The sequence below is a fragment of the Athene noctua genome, chromosome 4 (genome assembly GCF_965140245.1).
Source record: "Athene noctua chromosome 4, bAthNoc1.hap1.1, whole genome shotgun sequence".
NCBI classification, from domain to species: domain Eukaryota; kingdom Metazoa; phylum Chordata; class Aves; order Strigiformes; family Strigidae; genus Athene; species Athene noctua.
In genome coordinates, this window is record NC_134040.1 from 13,486,520 (window position 1) to 13,502,617 (window position 16,098).

Consider the following 16,098-nt stretch of genomic DNA (forward strand, 5'->3'; position numbering starts at 1 on the left):
AAAGGTAACTTAAAGGAAGAAAATTGCCTGTAGGCTTGAATTCATTACACTGGTGTCTACACTCTCAGTGGAAAAAAAAAAAAAAAAAAAAAAAAAAATAACCCAACAAACAAACAGGATCTACATATAGAAGAAAGTTGAAAACACATACTATTTATTTGTATAATCTGAAAATGAAGTCTCTCAAGCCTCAAAGTTACTCTTTATACATTTTTATACCTCTACTACATAGAAGTTGATCTCTGGGATAAAGCTACAGCTGCTACCTTTTTTGTTCCTTCCATTCCCAAAAGGCATAACAACATCTGTGTTTCCAGTGCTTCATTCTGCCTACTGCTACATGTTAACAATTAGACCAGGCAAATTCTCACACAACAGTTAAGTCGCAACTGCTGTTTTATACAGTTTCCTCTTATTATTCTTTGAAATATGCCAGTACATTACATAGTCTACAATTAACAGCTCTCATTTTCACTAGTTTCCCCACTAGGGTCTTTGACAATGTATGACAATTTTTCAACACAAAGAGAATAAAAAAGATATTTTTTTAATTTTATTTTTTTAAATTTATTTAACATGGATATAAGCATCCACATTTTTTTAGTCAGGACAAAGTTTTTTAGCAGCAGTATTTTTTTTCCCAGAATGGTTCTATTAAAAGAAAACAATTATTCCTCTCCCTGACACTACATGTAGCAAAAATATGCAAATCCTGATTTGTATAAATCAAAGTGAAAATTTTGTCAATTTTGGTCAATAATATACTAAAATCACATATTCATTCAGAAAATTTCAATCCCCTCTAGAAGACTGAAAATCAAAAGCATGGTTACATCATATGATGGTAACAGAAATCCAAAACTGTTCTTATATATTATGGAGGAATCAACAATTTTACCATCATCTGTTTTTTTCAGTGAAAAATCTAAACAAACCCTCAACATACAAACCAAACAGCCACACACTGGGGAGGGCACTGTCAAAGCCCAGAAACAAAGCCTATTTAAAATCTAACAAACAATGGAATCTGTGTCCTTAATGAATTTCACATGGCATTTAAAAGACATGTGAGTTCAGAAGTAAAAGGAAGTTAATACTTTTTCATCACATTCCTCAATAATCTACAAAATTTGGCTGTCTAGTCTTCAGAGCAAGGACAGCTTTTTTGTGTGTCGGTGATGTTTGATGTTATTGTACAGTAAACAGCAGAGCAGGGACTTGATTCATGACGAAGGCACTGAAACACTATCATAAAACAAAAAAATTGATAATGCCTACACTATAAACAAACCTCTCCCTCCATCTGAGTTCAGACAATTTCTGCCACTAAGCTTCAGAAGCTTTGCTGTGCCATGAGAAACACAGATTAAAACACCTAGCTGGAATCAAAGCAAGGAACACTACAAGTGGTCAGAAGCGTAAAAGCAGCTCTGTGAATTAACTTTCAGATATACAGAGAATTTCCTTTTATTAAGAACTACTTTCGGGAACTGCAAGAGTGATACAATCTCATTTGTAATGGATATATGTTTTATGGTTGACTGATACCTAACAAAGCTGGGCTTATGCTATGGTTCTAGTGTAACTCCAGTCAAGTCAGAGACTCCAGAGAGGAGACAGAAACCAGTGTGTGGGTGTTACTGCAGGATTTTTTTCTCCTGTAAATCTGCAAGCTTATTTTCATAACGCTTATCCAAATGAAAATCTGAAGCTGCTAACCCTGTATAAAATCTTACTGGAATTACTCAAAGGATTCAAGAGCTACCATATAAGCCTCATTTACTTAGGTTAGCAAGGAAAAAGAACAGAGACGTAATCAAGATGATACCAGGGACATCAACAGCACAGTTCTGTAGATTCTGCACTGGGACCTGCATTGCTTAACAACTTCATTAAGTGACCAGGAAGATAAGATGACACAGTTAAGCAACCACCAAACAACAGTAAACTGTCAGGGATAGTGAACACAAAATAACTGAAAAAATGCAGAAAGACCTTATGAAACTGGACTGGCAAATTAAAAGGCAAACTAAACTCATCATAGGTAGACCTGAAATGAGACACAGGGAGAATAATTACCCCATGCTATTAAGACATAGAACACCAAGTTGTGAGCTGACTATTAATCCCAGGATCTATTTCCCAGGTCGAATGTTAGATATTCCATGAAACTATAAACTCAAACCTAGCACTAGTCAAATCACAGAACAAAACTAAAGTAATCTTTGCATCACTGAATTAAGTTTTTGCACACATATTGTATATAACATGCAACCCTGGTCCTGTAATATCAAAGAAGACATGCCTCTCCATGGATAGACTGTCTAATGTCATTTTTAAACAGAACTTGCCAACCAGCTAGTAAGAGCTATGCACAAAACTTCACACAACAGCTACTAGAAATTCCTTGCCAGAAGATACTGAGGACCCAAAGGAAACTGAACAAGAGAGATCCCTTGAGAGTTTCCTACTAGCCAAACTACATGGGGCTCAAGAAATCCCCTAGAATGAACAGGGTGTGAGGCTGAGGGAGTATTCAGGAGAGGTACCACATATACTCTCCCTATCCTCTGTTGTCCTTAACAATGCACTTACAGATGCTGTTGCAGACAAGTACCAGATTTGACAAAGCCTTTGTCTGAACCAGTACAGCTGTTCTTATAAAACATTTATGTTCACCATAATACAAGAATAACACTTCAAAAAACAGTAGCTGGAGCAGTTCAGTTAGCTGATGCACTCACAGGGCTGCACATTATTAACATATATGAACTTTGTTACAAGATGCCAGAACACCAATCCTGTCAGAGCGCAAAAACTGAGCTACAGGAAACAATTCTTAATGGACTGCAGAATTAGCTGGTGAGGCACCTACACTAGGGGTTCAGCTGTGTATCCAAAACCCCAGATTCTCAGTAATCTGAGTATTCTCCACTTCCTCAAAATGAACATGTAATATAAGATTGAAAACTGTAAGAAGTACAATTCGTAAGTTAGGAAAAAAACCTCAAGATGGAAAGAGGAAAAAACAAGACCTAGCAGCAAAACCTCCAAACACCGTGAACAACAGCCACAGCATACTATGTCCACCACAAACAAAACCTTCATCACTTCACAGATTTATGTCTCACAGAGGCTTCATAGACAGACTCTTTTGAAAGGGTTCCTATTACATATAGCAGACTTGTAAAGAAGCATCTCTATGTAGTGGAGACCTAGCAAGTGGTTCTTCACTATGTGTAATATGTCTTAAAAATTTAATTAATAAGCCCTAGTAGTTGGCAAGTTTTGCAGATCGTGGTTCAATAGCTGTCTTGGTAATTTAAAAAGCAAATTTTACCTTCAAGACAGAAGTATTGTTATTCCATAGCATCACTCAGAAAACCGTTTCAGAAGGTCAAGACTCAACATTAAAGATGCATATGAAAAATCAAAAACAAGCACTTTATTATGCAGTACATAGCCATGACTTCCATTTCAATAAACACAATGGATTCCAAAGCATTTCTGACAAAATAAAACACAAGAATTAAAAAACTTTCAAAACAATTTCTGGTACCACAGTTTGTTGTGCAGCTGTACCACATAAGTCGTGTACAGTATATCTGTAACCTGCACTCCCCCAACCTAAAGCATTATGTCTCAAAAAATGTCATTATTAATTTTAAGGACTTACAACTCTTCAAAATACTTTCAAGCATTGATCAAATTTAATAACTTGAAAGATACTTATAGACTGTCTGAATCTAGAAGTGAAATACTGCTTCACCAATTACTAATGCCCAGCTGCCATTAACAATGGCAACATTTACATTATTTTAGTAAGAATTTGTCCAAACAAAGCTACTGGTACAGTCCAAATAATTCCATGCTGTTCTTTAAAAAGAGGAACATAAACCGCGATGAGAAAGATTTTTTCCAGTTTGGTTTGTTACTGTCCATACTAGATACTGAAATAAATTTCTAGGTTGCTTAGAATTGGTGTTTGAACTAAATTTTACTCCTTTGTTTAAACAAGTCTACTTTTTAAAAAAAATCCTACCTGAAAAAAAAGGAAAATGTACACATCACATAACTTAGAAATATGTTAATTTTTGTAAGTTTAAAAATACAAATAGACATCTAATTATAATGAGTTTAAGTAAATATTTTTCACATTAAAAATGAACTTAACGCTGCATATAACTGACAGAAGTTGAAGTAATTACTACTATTGCCAGCATATGTACCAGTTTGCAAAAACCAGAAGTGATGGTCTTTATACCAGCAGTAAGTAACTTTCAAGAGACCACCAGCAGCAGTAGCGTCTTGACAGAGGAACCCGTGTGGCTGACTCAAAAGATAGTTAGCATAAGACAAACCACACTGCAACCACATACTGCCACAGAGAGAGGACGTTCTACTGTGTCTCACATTGTCCCTTCCTGGCATTCTCACCCTTTTGTTCTTGTACTTAACCCATCCACCGTGTGGTTGCAAGGACAAACTAGATCAGTTTGTTCTACATGGAAAAAATGCAGGGGGGGGGGGGGGGGGGGGGGGGGCAGTCTTCAAAAAATACAAGTAAGTGATCAGCTTGCACCATTGCCACAAAATTTCTACATCTGGCATAAGAGATGAAGTGGGATTGCCCCTTTCAGCAGCGGCCCACTGTTAGATACACTTAAGTATAAACATTAGGAAGGCAGAGTTCTGAAACTACATTTTAGCTAATTCAGATGCAAGTCTTTCAAATCACCACTATTTGGAACATGAAGTGTGGAAGCCAATCCAGGTACTTCAAATAGATAGGATATGTACTTACAACATTTTTACAGAAATTCCCTACTGACCCATGCAATTGTATCCCATACTTGTATCATTCAGCAGATTCAGCCTCAAAACAAACAGAATCCCACTCCAACAGTAACCTGGAGATGGCAAAGAAATTACCGGTTGCTTAAAATTGTAAGAGAGAGGCAGGTGTTGCACTGGAGCTAGCCTAGAATATTGAGGATTACCGAAGTGTGGAGAATGCAAGGGAAGTGAGTGCTAATGCAGAAGTTGGCACGTGTACACCTCAAAATCATAGATGTTGCCTCAGCTCATACTGTACATTACTCCCCAACCACAGTTGTAACTTCAGTATCACCAACATCAGATTGTTCCAAAACATTTCTTTTTACCATTGAAGACACTGGCATGATTTAAGTTTTTCAATTTAAAATTGTAGACCTTATCAGCATACCAGAGTAAAGCAAGTGACAAGCATCTCACTCTCGCCTGTTTCCCTCAAGTTTTATACACACAAGGATTGCTTGGATGGACTGCTATAGGGCCCGAGAGGTGCTGGGGAGAAATACTTGTCTAGCTGGGGAGAAATACTTGTCTAGCTGTAACCTCAAGGAGGAAACAGTTACAGCCTTTTTTGTTCAGTCCCATGAGAATCTTCACACGGACACTATTTATCAAAAGCTTTATCTTTTATATGTACACAAGCAACAGACCATGCATCATTTATTACCGTTGTCATACTCCAATTACTCTTTTTCAGATTTAAGGAAATATTATTAACATTTGGCATTAATAAAAACCAAATATAACTAAGATCACAAAGGATGAACCCATTTTAAGCTGAGACATTTATCCTCAGGTCTTTTGGCACGTAAAAATCTGTAAGCTTTCTACTACTTGTGTCTCATGATATTTACTAGCCTTCCTACCACCTAGACTGCACACAGGGCTTAACAATGCAACAGAGGATGCAGTCAAGTAACACAAAGATCAGATACGTTCTCTCAACTGTTCTGATCACTCTCTTTTCTGACCTCCTGATGCTATAAAAGTTGCAGTTCAACTTTTAGAGCACTTCAAACTACCTGTTACTAACAGCTATTTGATTGTGTTTGAAGTCCCTTACGGGACAGTAACGGCTTGGAGGCCAAGTTACATGTGCGTCCATTAAAACAGACTTGCCTCCGGTTTCATAATGTCTCTGTGCACCAACAAGAACACCAGTGTGCCCAACAAGTGTTGCCAGCCTCCTCCGAGGCACAGGCAGCCACCAGAAGGAATCATCCCCCAGGCTGCCACTGGGTCCACCCTGATAAAATATATAGTGCCCTTCACACCAGCTGGAATGTTACTGCAGCACCAAGTAGCCCAGTGGCCATTCTCCTCATGCAACCATATAGAATTTATTTCAATTAATATACAATTTATTCTTAGGCATATATTGCATCTTTTGGCTGGGGCAAGAAAAGGAGAATGAATTATGAATGCCAAGGATCCAATAACTACTGTCCATTTAAAGGCTGTGGTATTTCTCCAGCTATTTATACTTCAGGTATATATAAACACCTAACTAGTTAATGACCACACTATACATTTTAACTTCTTTATTTTGTATGAAGGTCTTCTCTGAATGCTTACTACTGAAGTTTTCCATACTTGGTCTGCAATTCAAGGAGTTAATACTACCTTTCTGAAAAGCTTAAAATAGCCTCATGAAGGGTTTAAAACCCAATATAACTATTGCCTAACCATATAGTCTTTTCAACAGTAATCTTTATGAAAAAAAGACATCATAAATTCAGTTGGAAGCGACATATAGACAATGTTTTCATTAATAACTCTGTAAAAATGTACAACGTGTCAGCCACAAGAGGTTCAGTAATCACAAAGAGTTCTGACAAGTTGAATTTGCAAGCTCTATGACTTAACCAGCAGAGAAGATACCGACTTTGCAGCAAAGAAAATATGGCAGACCTACATAGAAAATTGTTTCAAATTCTTTTCTCCTGTACTTCTACCACCTCTAATTTTTAATCCATAATATTATTAAATAAAATTCTGTGTATTTATGAAATTGAGATCAGAAGTAGAACTCTGCAATTCTGAACAGTTCACATTAAAGTATATTTATCATGAGTGCATTTGCATATGCATTGTTTGTTCCATTTACATTGTAAGACTGCCAGAAAAATGTCTTTTTCTTCTTCTTTTTTCTTAAAAACAGTGGTGATATTTATTGTCATATCATATCTCCACTTCTATGATTAAGTACGTAGCCTAAAATGCTACTGCTTATTTTAAAAAAAAAAAAAGTTTACAAACTGAACAGGTAGGACAGATTAATATTGCTCTTAAAATAATAAATTTGCTATTTGCTACTTCAAGTAACAGTTGGAAATCTTACTTTACTAAAATGCAAAATATTTAACTATCACCACCAGAAAACCTCTTACAAAATCCAGCAGCTTAGCATCATATTACTTCTCTTCAAGGAAGTTACTGTACTGTTAACCAAAGCATTTCTTTCACAACTCAAGAACAAACTTACTAAAAACTGGAACTCTGAGGTTTCTCTCAAGCTGGTAAGATATCCTGTTCAGAGAAGCTGGGAGAAAAAATGATCTATGTAAATATGAAAATTAAACTAACATCTGGACTTACAGAAGCATTCTAAAACTCTTGTGTCACCCTGCAGAAATCAACATTACTTCCAGTAAAGCAGCTATGAAAACTGCAATGAAACAAAAATTTATACAGGTAATTCAATTTCACTGTTAAATGCAATAGTCGAATAAGCAGCAGAGTGAACTTCTACCCCAGAAGACAGAACCAAGATAATAGGAATTCACTCAACAGAGACCTTTAGCTAATTAGTAACAGTCATTAACTCAAAATCTTCAGCCAGCAAAATTGAAATATCATGAAACAGTAAAAAGTTTTTCCTGAAGTTTCATAAGTAATCAGTCCAACAAATCACTGGAAGCTGGCTCCGTTTCTTTCAAGATATGCCAGTGTCCTAAATTCAATGCAGTGTTTTAATGTCGCACTCCCACTCAGCCACGGAGTCTTCAAATTTGTTTCAAGTTTGTAATAACAGATTACAGTGTCACAAGGATTTAGTGAGAATTAATTACTCAGCCAATGGCAGCAATACGCATTACTGATTTCTTCATTAGCGATGCTTCAAGCAGCCTTTTTTCTTTAGGCAAATAAAACACTTTATTTTCTTTAAAAGCACATATGACACATGCTAAATGATCAAAATAATTTCCTTAATCACTCTAGGTACGTTTTAACATGTTTTCTCACTTTACTGTTGAAGGTTATCATCTCAGTCTAAGTCCTGACTAAGCTAACGCTACCTGGAGTAACTCTGCAGAGTATACGTCTCTTGCAACTCAATTCTGCTGTTCTGATGTTAAAACTATACAATCTTAAGTAAAGTTCCTTTATTTTTTCTGGCCTTCCACTGCCCCTAGCCTCTTACTCTCTTTTCTCTCTGTGTACTTTCTTCCACAGTCTATATATGCAAAATCTAATCTGCAATGCAACTATGGCTACCTTCAGAATTCTTCTGTGACCAAGCTAGTTCATCTAACCATACTATAGAAACAACAAAAAACCCACACTCACACGATTTAATAACATACAAAAAGCATAACAGCTCCTCCTTTCCATACAGCACCTTAAACACAGGCACACTAGGATGAAACAATTTGCTTGCATCCACTCAGTGACAGAGCTGATAGAAAACTGGAGGCCTTTTCAATCCTAGTCCAGCGTTCTATCCAGCAGACCTTGTTCCTTATAAAAATTGATAAATAACTAGGGGAAGATTTTTAAAAGCTACAAAAAGAACACAAGACAACTCAGATTTCATCCCTGTTAAAATTTATTTGTATTTATTCACAAGTTTTTTTGCACACAGTATACATTTTCACATGCAATCCTTTCTAGAATAAGGCCTAGGAAATTACAGACAAAAGTAAGATTAGCATGGACCGCATATTTGAAAATTCTTCCTCAATACAGTAAAAAAGACAAATTTAAACATTCCCCGAGTTACATTAAAAATGAAAATCTTTATAGCAAGCCTGAGCACAGACTATGCACAAACTTAGCAGAATATAATTCAATTACATGCAGTACCACAACAATGAAAAATGAATTTAAATCCTTTATAACTGAGATTTTCACACTACTGACTTAGAAATATATCTCTTAGAAAGAAAGATATCAAAGTGGACATACAGAAGCTAAGTTACAAACAGAATCTACATGACGCAGAAATAATCAATGAATAGTTTTATGCAAGTAAATCCAAACACTTGCATGTGAAATTATAAAGCAAACAGAAGATTAAAAATTTAAAACATTCAGTAGCCTCCAATATAGCTAGAGAAGTAACTTATAGAAAGAAGTCTGCAAAAGAATAATCTTTGTCCTGAATGTTCAACCTACTGAACCCTTCCACCACTGTGGTCCAATAAAATACACATTCAGTCCCTCAGCATCCATTATAAATGCACCCAACTAACTTTCAGGAAAGCAGAACAAGATGCTTTTTAGAAATATTGTAACTAGCTAGCTCATCGAGATCTTGTTCTAGTAAAATACTCTGACAGCCCTGCAGTTACCCGGCATTTCTGCCTAGAAAAATCTGATAAATTATTTCCAAATTCTGAAAAACATAATTTTTCCTCCTATCAGGCAATTTTCTTTTTGTCTGTGTACTGAAATGCAACTGATCATTCAAATATTCATTTGAACATTTTTATTTTGTATCATGAAATTTGAAAAAATTCTTGGGGTGGAGTTGGGGAGATGGACACAACACAACTACTCCTTTCTATAGTTACATTTACAAATTACCCAACCAGCCTGTCACTGTTCTTGGACTAAAATGAAAGATTCCAATCTCCGTTTCCACAATTCAGGAGAAACTATCCTAATAAGCAGAGCATATTGAATGGCTTCTAGAAGATAATTCTTATTCCAAGCTCCACTACAAGCGCAGATAACTAGAATAGTTCCTGCTACCTCTCTTTGCCTACAGGAATTGTAAGTCTTGCTGTCTTCATCACATTCTGCTTTACCAGACATTGTTACTCATTATAGCAGTAAGTTATTACTTTTAGTTACTAACTATTGGTTCTTATTACCATTATACAATTTTAGTGGCTTCACACTATCAGTCTAGCAGACAGGTATGAAGCCTATGCTATCAAGTGCATGTTTTAAGAAAAAGAAATAAGAAAAATAAGCTGCAATGGAATAATAAGAAATAAGGGTCTTTTACTCTCGCAAACTAAGAAAACAAAACAGATTTTTAAAAAACCCTCCAATTTCTTATTTTGAACACACGAACATTTAGATGGCTTTAAAGGAAATATTTAACACATACATACTACTTTCAACATCCATCACTACAAATTTTGTATGCTGCTTTATGCAAAGCTTAAAGGAGAAGCAGACTGATAGATGAATTTGCTAGGATTCTAGCTAAGTAGCTAGAAAGTCTATTCTTACTCTACAGCACAATGCCTAAAACCCAATAAAATTCCACTCAAAATTCACCCACGATAAGTATTAAACCAGCCTCTTGGCTCCCTTCATTCCCCTTAATCACCTAGAAACAAGATGCTCAAGAAGGACAAATAAAGAGCAGTATCTAGCTCTTCCCCTGTCCCTATTCCTGCTAGAATGCACAGCAAACAAGCGAAGGAAAATGCTGACATCATTTTACCCCTATGGAATTTCTCTTACTTGGAAGAATAACGAATAGCAACAACAACAAAAGCAGTGGGGAATGCAGACTATGAACTCAGCATATTAAGATAAGTAAAGTTCAAGGCCTCTAATTTTCCCTTTTGGGTCACATACAGATCTGTCCTTCCTTTCCTTCTGATTCCCCTGCTGATAAGCAGAAAAGCTGGAGGGTCATGTCTCCAATCCAAATTTGCAAAATCTGTGGCCTCAAGGAATCATTACCCGCACGATGCACAAAACAAATCAACTGATAAAGTTCTGTGACTGTACATGTGGGAATATCTGCTAAACAGAATATGGCAGGGATATAAACTGCTGATGCTTTCAACGGAGTCAACAAACCGGGATTTCCCCTGTAATTCTTAAGTCTTTGAAAACGAAGAACATAATAAACACATCGTGTGCTACTCATTGTATTCAAGTTACCTACATCCCCCTCTTATATCTCAGTGATCAAAATAGACGATTTTGATACCTATACGATATGCTTTATTGATTGGGAGGGGTTCTACACTACCATTTTAGCATATCCATACTGACAAGAAACAGCAGATGGAGGATTAGCACAAAATAAAATCTGTACAGTTACATGTCAAGTAACAATCAAGTTCCATGTCATTTACTTTTATAAGGCATATTTTTGTCTTAAATAATAAAAAAAAAATGTCACTTTCAGACTCCCATGGATTGTGAGAAGCCCGCGATACTTGGGTTTTAAGCACTGCAGCAAAGTAGTTTGTTTTACACAATTACCTACTGAATCATCACGAGCTCACTTTTGACAGCTAAGAAACCAAATTTGATCTACGATTCTCACCTCATCCCAGGAACACAGAAGTAATATGCCATGTGCCACTGAAGGGTAAAAATCTAAACATTTAAAAGGGTTTGCATGAGGAAAATCCAACTACCGGTACCACAGTGTCCTCTGATCCCAGGCCTACAAACTACAACCCGAATTACTTATATTCGGAAAACATCGAAATACAGGAATACCTTTTACTTGAATGGACAAGCAAATCGTACTGTTTTCACCCTTCAGATCAGTGTCAGGTACTGCAATGAGTAATTAAAACAAAGGCAAAACCGAAAAAAGCACCGCACTTTCGCTTTTCTCAAAGTTTCATAACACGACTAAACAAATGTATACTTTTAATCCAGACGACACGAGGAGAAGATAGAAATGAGTTTGCTGGAATGAAGTGTCAGTTTGTGTCACTTCTGCATTCAGCTGTAACCTTCGCCAAACCTTGTCTGTCCGTGTCCCCCCCTCCCCCCCGCCCATTGCCGACGAGAGGCTGCGGCCCTGCCGGGCCCGCCCAGGCGCGCAGCTCCGAGCGGCCATAGGATGCGGCTCCCATCCGTCTCCTATCAGCCCAGCTCCTCCTCCTCAAACAGCAGCAGCCCTAGCCCTTCCATCCGCCTTTTGCCTTCAATAGGCCCTAAAGGACAATGCTATTGGAAAGGGGGGTTAAAAAAAAAAAAAAAAGAGGGGAACGAGTCCCACCAGCTTGGCCCCCAGGGTAACCCCGGAACGCCGCAGCTGAGCCAGCGGTGCCTTCCATTTACCCCGATCCGCGGCATTTCGCCCGGTCTCCCGACTCCTCCTCACCGGTCAGCAGCCGCTGTCTGCGCTTTGTACAACTACGCACAGACGAAAGGTCACGGCGTGAGCCGTTCCCGCACAGCAGCCGGGCCTGCCGGGAGGGTGCGCAAAGCCCCGTCACTTCAACCTCACGGTCAGGCTGGGCAGGGAAGGGGCTGCCAGGCTCAGGCTCTCGCTACCCCGACCCGAAGCGCCGCATCCTCCGGTTTCCCGTCCACTGCGCCGGGTGACATCGGCGCCGGCCGGCACCCACGACGGGTGGGTGCTGGGTGCCACCTCCCTCTCCCTCCTCCTCTCCTCCCGGGCGTGACCCGGCCCGAAGGCACGGAGCCCCGGCTCCCGCTCCAGGCCGGTGCCTGCCTCCCTCCCCCTCCCTCCCCGCGCCGGCACAAGCCGCTCACCTGACGCTGGGACCCCGGGGGCCGGACCGGTATGGAGGAGCGGTAGGGGGGGGGGGTGCGGGGGGGGCCGGGGAGGGCTCGGCTCCCAGGCAGGCGCTCGGACCGGGGCACCCCGGCCGGGCCCCCGGCCCCGCCCCCTGCCTCGCCGCCGGCCTGCAGCCAGCCCCCCCGGCCGGCCCCTCGCGCTCCCTGTCACCCCCTCCCCGGCCCCTCTCCTCCCGTCGCCGCGCTTCCTCCTCTCTCCCCCCGGCCCTGCCCTCGGCCTCCCCGGCACGCTCCCGCCGCGCTGCGGCAGGCGCAGTCGACAAGCGGGACGCGCCGTCCCGGGAAACCGTCCTCCCAGGGCCGGCCAGGCCCGGCCCCGCAACTCCTCCTCTTCCCGGGCTGTTAGCGGAGAGAGGAGGGAAGAGCGGGCCGGCGCGGGCCTCCTCGGCCGGGCCCCGAGCCGCCGGCCCGGCCCGGCCCTCGCCGGGGGTCGAGCCTGCCCGTCCCTCAGCGCAGCGGCGGGAAGGAGGAGGACGAAGGGGGGGCTGGGGGCACACCGGCCGCCGCCTCCCGGCTCGGTCCTCCCGTTGCCACGGGAAGGGCGGCAGCCGCCCTCCCTCCCTCCCTCCAGCCCTGCCCCTCCCTCTGCTCCCCGAGCCCGCGGCGGGTATTTACCTGCCGTGGCGGCGCAGAGCGGGGCCCTGGGGCCTCTGGCAGCCGGAGGAGGTGGCGGACTCCGTCCCGCTGCTGCCGTCCCCGAGTGAGGCGGGCGGGACGGAGCCGGGACCTGCCCTGGGAGGCGTTACGTAAACCGGCGGCGGCAGCGGCGGCTCCGAGCGCCACGGGGAGGGAGGGGGGCCGGCCGCTCCGTCACCCGGCAACAGGACTCAGCGCCCCGGCGGACTGCGCCGCAGGCTCCTCCCCGTATCCTTCCGCCCAGAGGGCGGCCCGGATCCCGCCGCCCAGCCGGGCGGGCCGGGCTGTGGGGCCGCGCCGGGGGCTGCCAGGGGCGCGCGAGGCTCGCGGCGGCGGGCGAACGGGTGTGGGGGGTGCCGCTCCGGCCCGGCCCGGCCCCCTCCGGTAGCGCCCGGGCGCCAGCGAGCCGGTCCATGGCGGGCCGCCGCGCAGGAAGGGCGGGGGGCAGGAGGGGAAGTATCCCTTTGCCCTGGTTGTACAGCCTCGGCCCGGCCCCGCCCGCCGGGGAGCGCCGCGCAGGCCGCCGGGCGCCGGAGGAGAAAAGGGGCGGGCGAGGCGTTTGAAAGTCACCGGCCGGGAGCGCGCAGCGCCGCCGAGGGCCGCCTCCGCGGCGGGCCAGGGCAGCGGCGCCGCCGCCGTCCCTCATGCCCGCGGCAGCCGTCAGCCGGGCGGGGAGGCGGGCGGCGGCCCCTCGCCTCCCCGCCCTCAGCCGGCTGCCGGCGGGAGCCACCCCGGCCCCCTTGGGAGGGAAACACCCAGGGCCGGGGCAGGAATGCGAAGGAGGAAATGGGGGATAATGATGGAGTGTGGTGGTAATGTGAGGTCCTTTTGAAATCCTTAACGACTCCGAGGGCAAGGTTAGCAAATAAAGTTTATTTTGCTGCTAAATGAAGGCCCATCTGGAAGGAAAGTTGTCTTTTAGAAGATTGATGCTATTGAAAGTCGGGTTTAGTAGGTGAGCTCCTCAGGAGCCGGGAGTATTTTATTCCCATTGATTAAATGCCAGCTTAATCAGAACTGTTTACACAACCGTAGAGTAATGAAAGAGCAACATTTTTAGCATAGTAGATGGGTGAAAATGGGCCACTGTAAGACTGAAAATACGACAAGACACACCAAAGTACTAATTAAGGTCCTTAATTGGGAGAATAATAATGCCCTTCTCGGGTGTACACTAGCACCTTACATTTCTCAAATATACGAACACTTATGGGTCTAAGGAAAGTCAATGTTATGTAAGATGTCAAAGTAAGTCCTCTGTGCGTAATCCTGAGGGTTTTCTTCCTTTTATTCACTGCTAAATGTGGCTCCCTGAGTTCCAAAATGCGGTATGTCATCTACGTTGGCTAACACCGTTCCTTCTGTGCAAACAACATCTTCAGTCACTGGAACCGGGCTCATCTTTGAAAAGGTGATTACCCCCCCACCCCGGATGTAGCCCCATTCAGGCCTTTCAACGAGTTAAGCTTGTCTATAACAATACATATCATAAGAAACATGAACACAAGCCAAGATAGTAACCACTGCCTCCCAGCCTTTATCGTCATTTCCTGATACAGGAGCAGCATTACTTTTATTTTTTATTTACCTAGGTTTTGCCTTTTAGCTAGGTTTTGCTTTCCTTAGCGCCTAATTTGGTCATAAATGTGTTCAGGCTAGTCAAAAGTTAAATATGCAGGATTCTGTAGCTACAATGGACTACTAACGTTCTCTTAAACACCAGCGAGGCAGTAATTGATGTCATGAATGTGCAGTTAATCTGTCTGGCTTTCTCCAAACCTTGAAGGAGTATATGGGAAAGCTCTAAAGAGAAAGTAGTGCTTGAAACCCCATGATAGAGGGACAGCATCATTCTGGGATTTTTTTTTTTTTAATTACTGTTCACTTTATTTTCTTGTTATGAAAAGCTGAAACTGAAAAGCTTTGGGGGAAAAATCCTGCTGACAGTTTTCTGCTGAGTCATTCCACTGGTTTATCAGAAGCATTTCACCAACACTGTAAAACGACTCGCGCCAATCGCAATCAAATCTCCTTTTGTTCATGAGCTCAGAATCTGAATTCCCCTTTCAAGGTAGAAATAAAATATAGTAAAATGTGGGACACCTGGAACTGGTCTCTAATATCAATTGGCACCAATTTAAATCAATCTGCATTCAGTCTTCTGAGCGTATTCTAAATGTATTAGTGAAGTATAGCAATAATACGAGTCCTCTTACCATATTTCACCGTTTCTAGAATTTTTTTTTTTTGTGAAAGCTCTGCAGAAGGGACAGATGCTCAGAACATCAGTGTTCTAGTGAAGCAAGTCAGAACATGCAAGCCAGTGACAGATTATTCTGAATATCCACATAGTTGCTGTGTGACATTTCAAATTGACAGTTCTGGTTTTGTGGTCAGATCTCAGGAATCCCGACAGTGGAATTTTTTGTTTGCTTGTTGGTTTTGGGGGGGGTTTATTTTCCTAACAGCCAACCTGATTCTGATCTCCATTTGGCAAGCGTTTTAGAAACAGCTGGTACACAACCATATGCCGTGCTGGCACTGCTGTGAGCTTATTTCCCACTTGTCCTCCTGGTCAATCAGAACTGCTCCATGTGCTGAAGGACAGCTGGTCCCTTGGCATGCGAAGCAGCTAATGAACTTTTCCTCCAAAAAGTCGTAGGGGTAGAGCATGCTAACTCAAATCAGTGGCTTTCTTTTCTGAACTGCTATCAAAGGTGGAAGTTCTCTATGGGAATTCTGTTTGTTGGCCCTGTGTGACAGCCTACACACAGGGAGAATAACTAGGTGGGTGTGCATTGCAGGTGACAGCACTTGTTTGGAAAACCAAGGCTAAATGATCTGTGTTGAAAAGAATGCTAAACAACA

At 42.4% G+C, this 16,098-nt stretch overlaps 1 protein-coding gene across 3 annotated transcripts in view; it reads right to left on the reverse strand.

Moving 5' to 3' along the window:
• The window catches only part of KIAA0232 (KIAA0232 ortholog), a 68,108-nt gene extending 54,710 nt beyond the window's left edge, over positions 1 to 13,398 (reverse strand). For 2 of the 3 annotated variants that reach the window (XM_074904476.1, XM_074904475.1), the window contains exon 1: positions 13,210 to 13,398. The gene's annotated coding sequence lies outside the window, so the exon portion shown is untranslated. The remainder of the gene's footprint in view (positions 1 to 13,209) is intronic. The other variant, XM_074904474.1, reaches the window with a different exon arrangement.
• Positions 13,399 to 16,098: the final 2,700 nt, after the last annotated feature.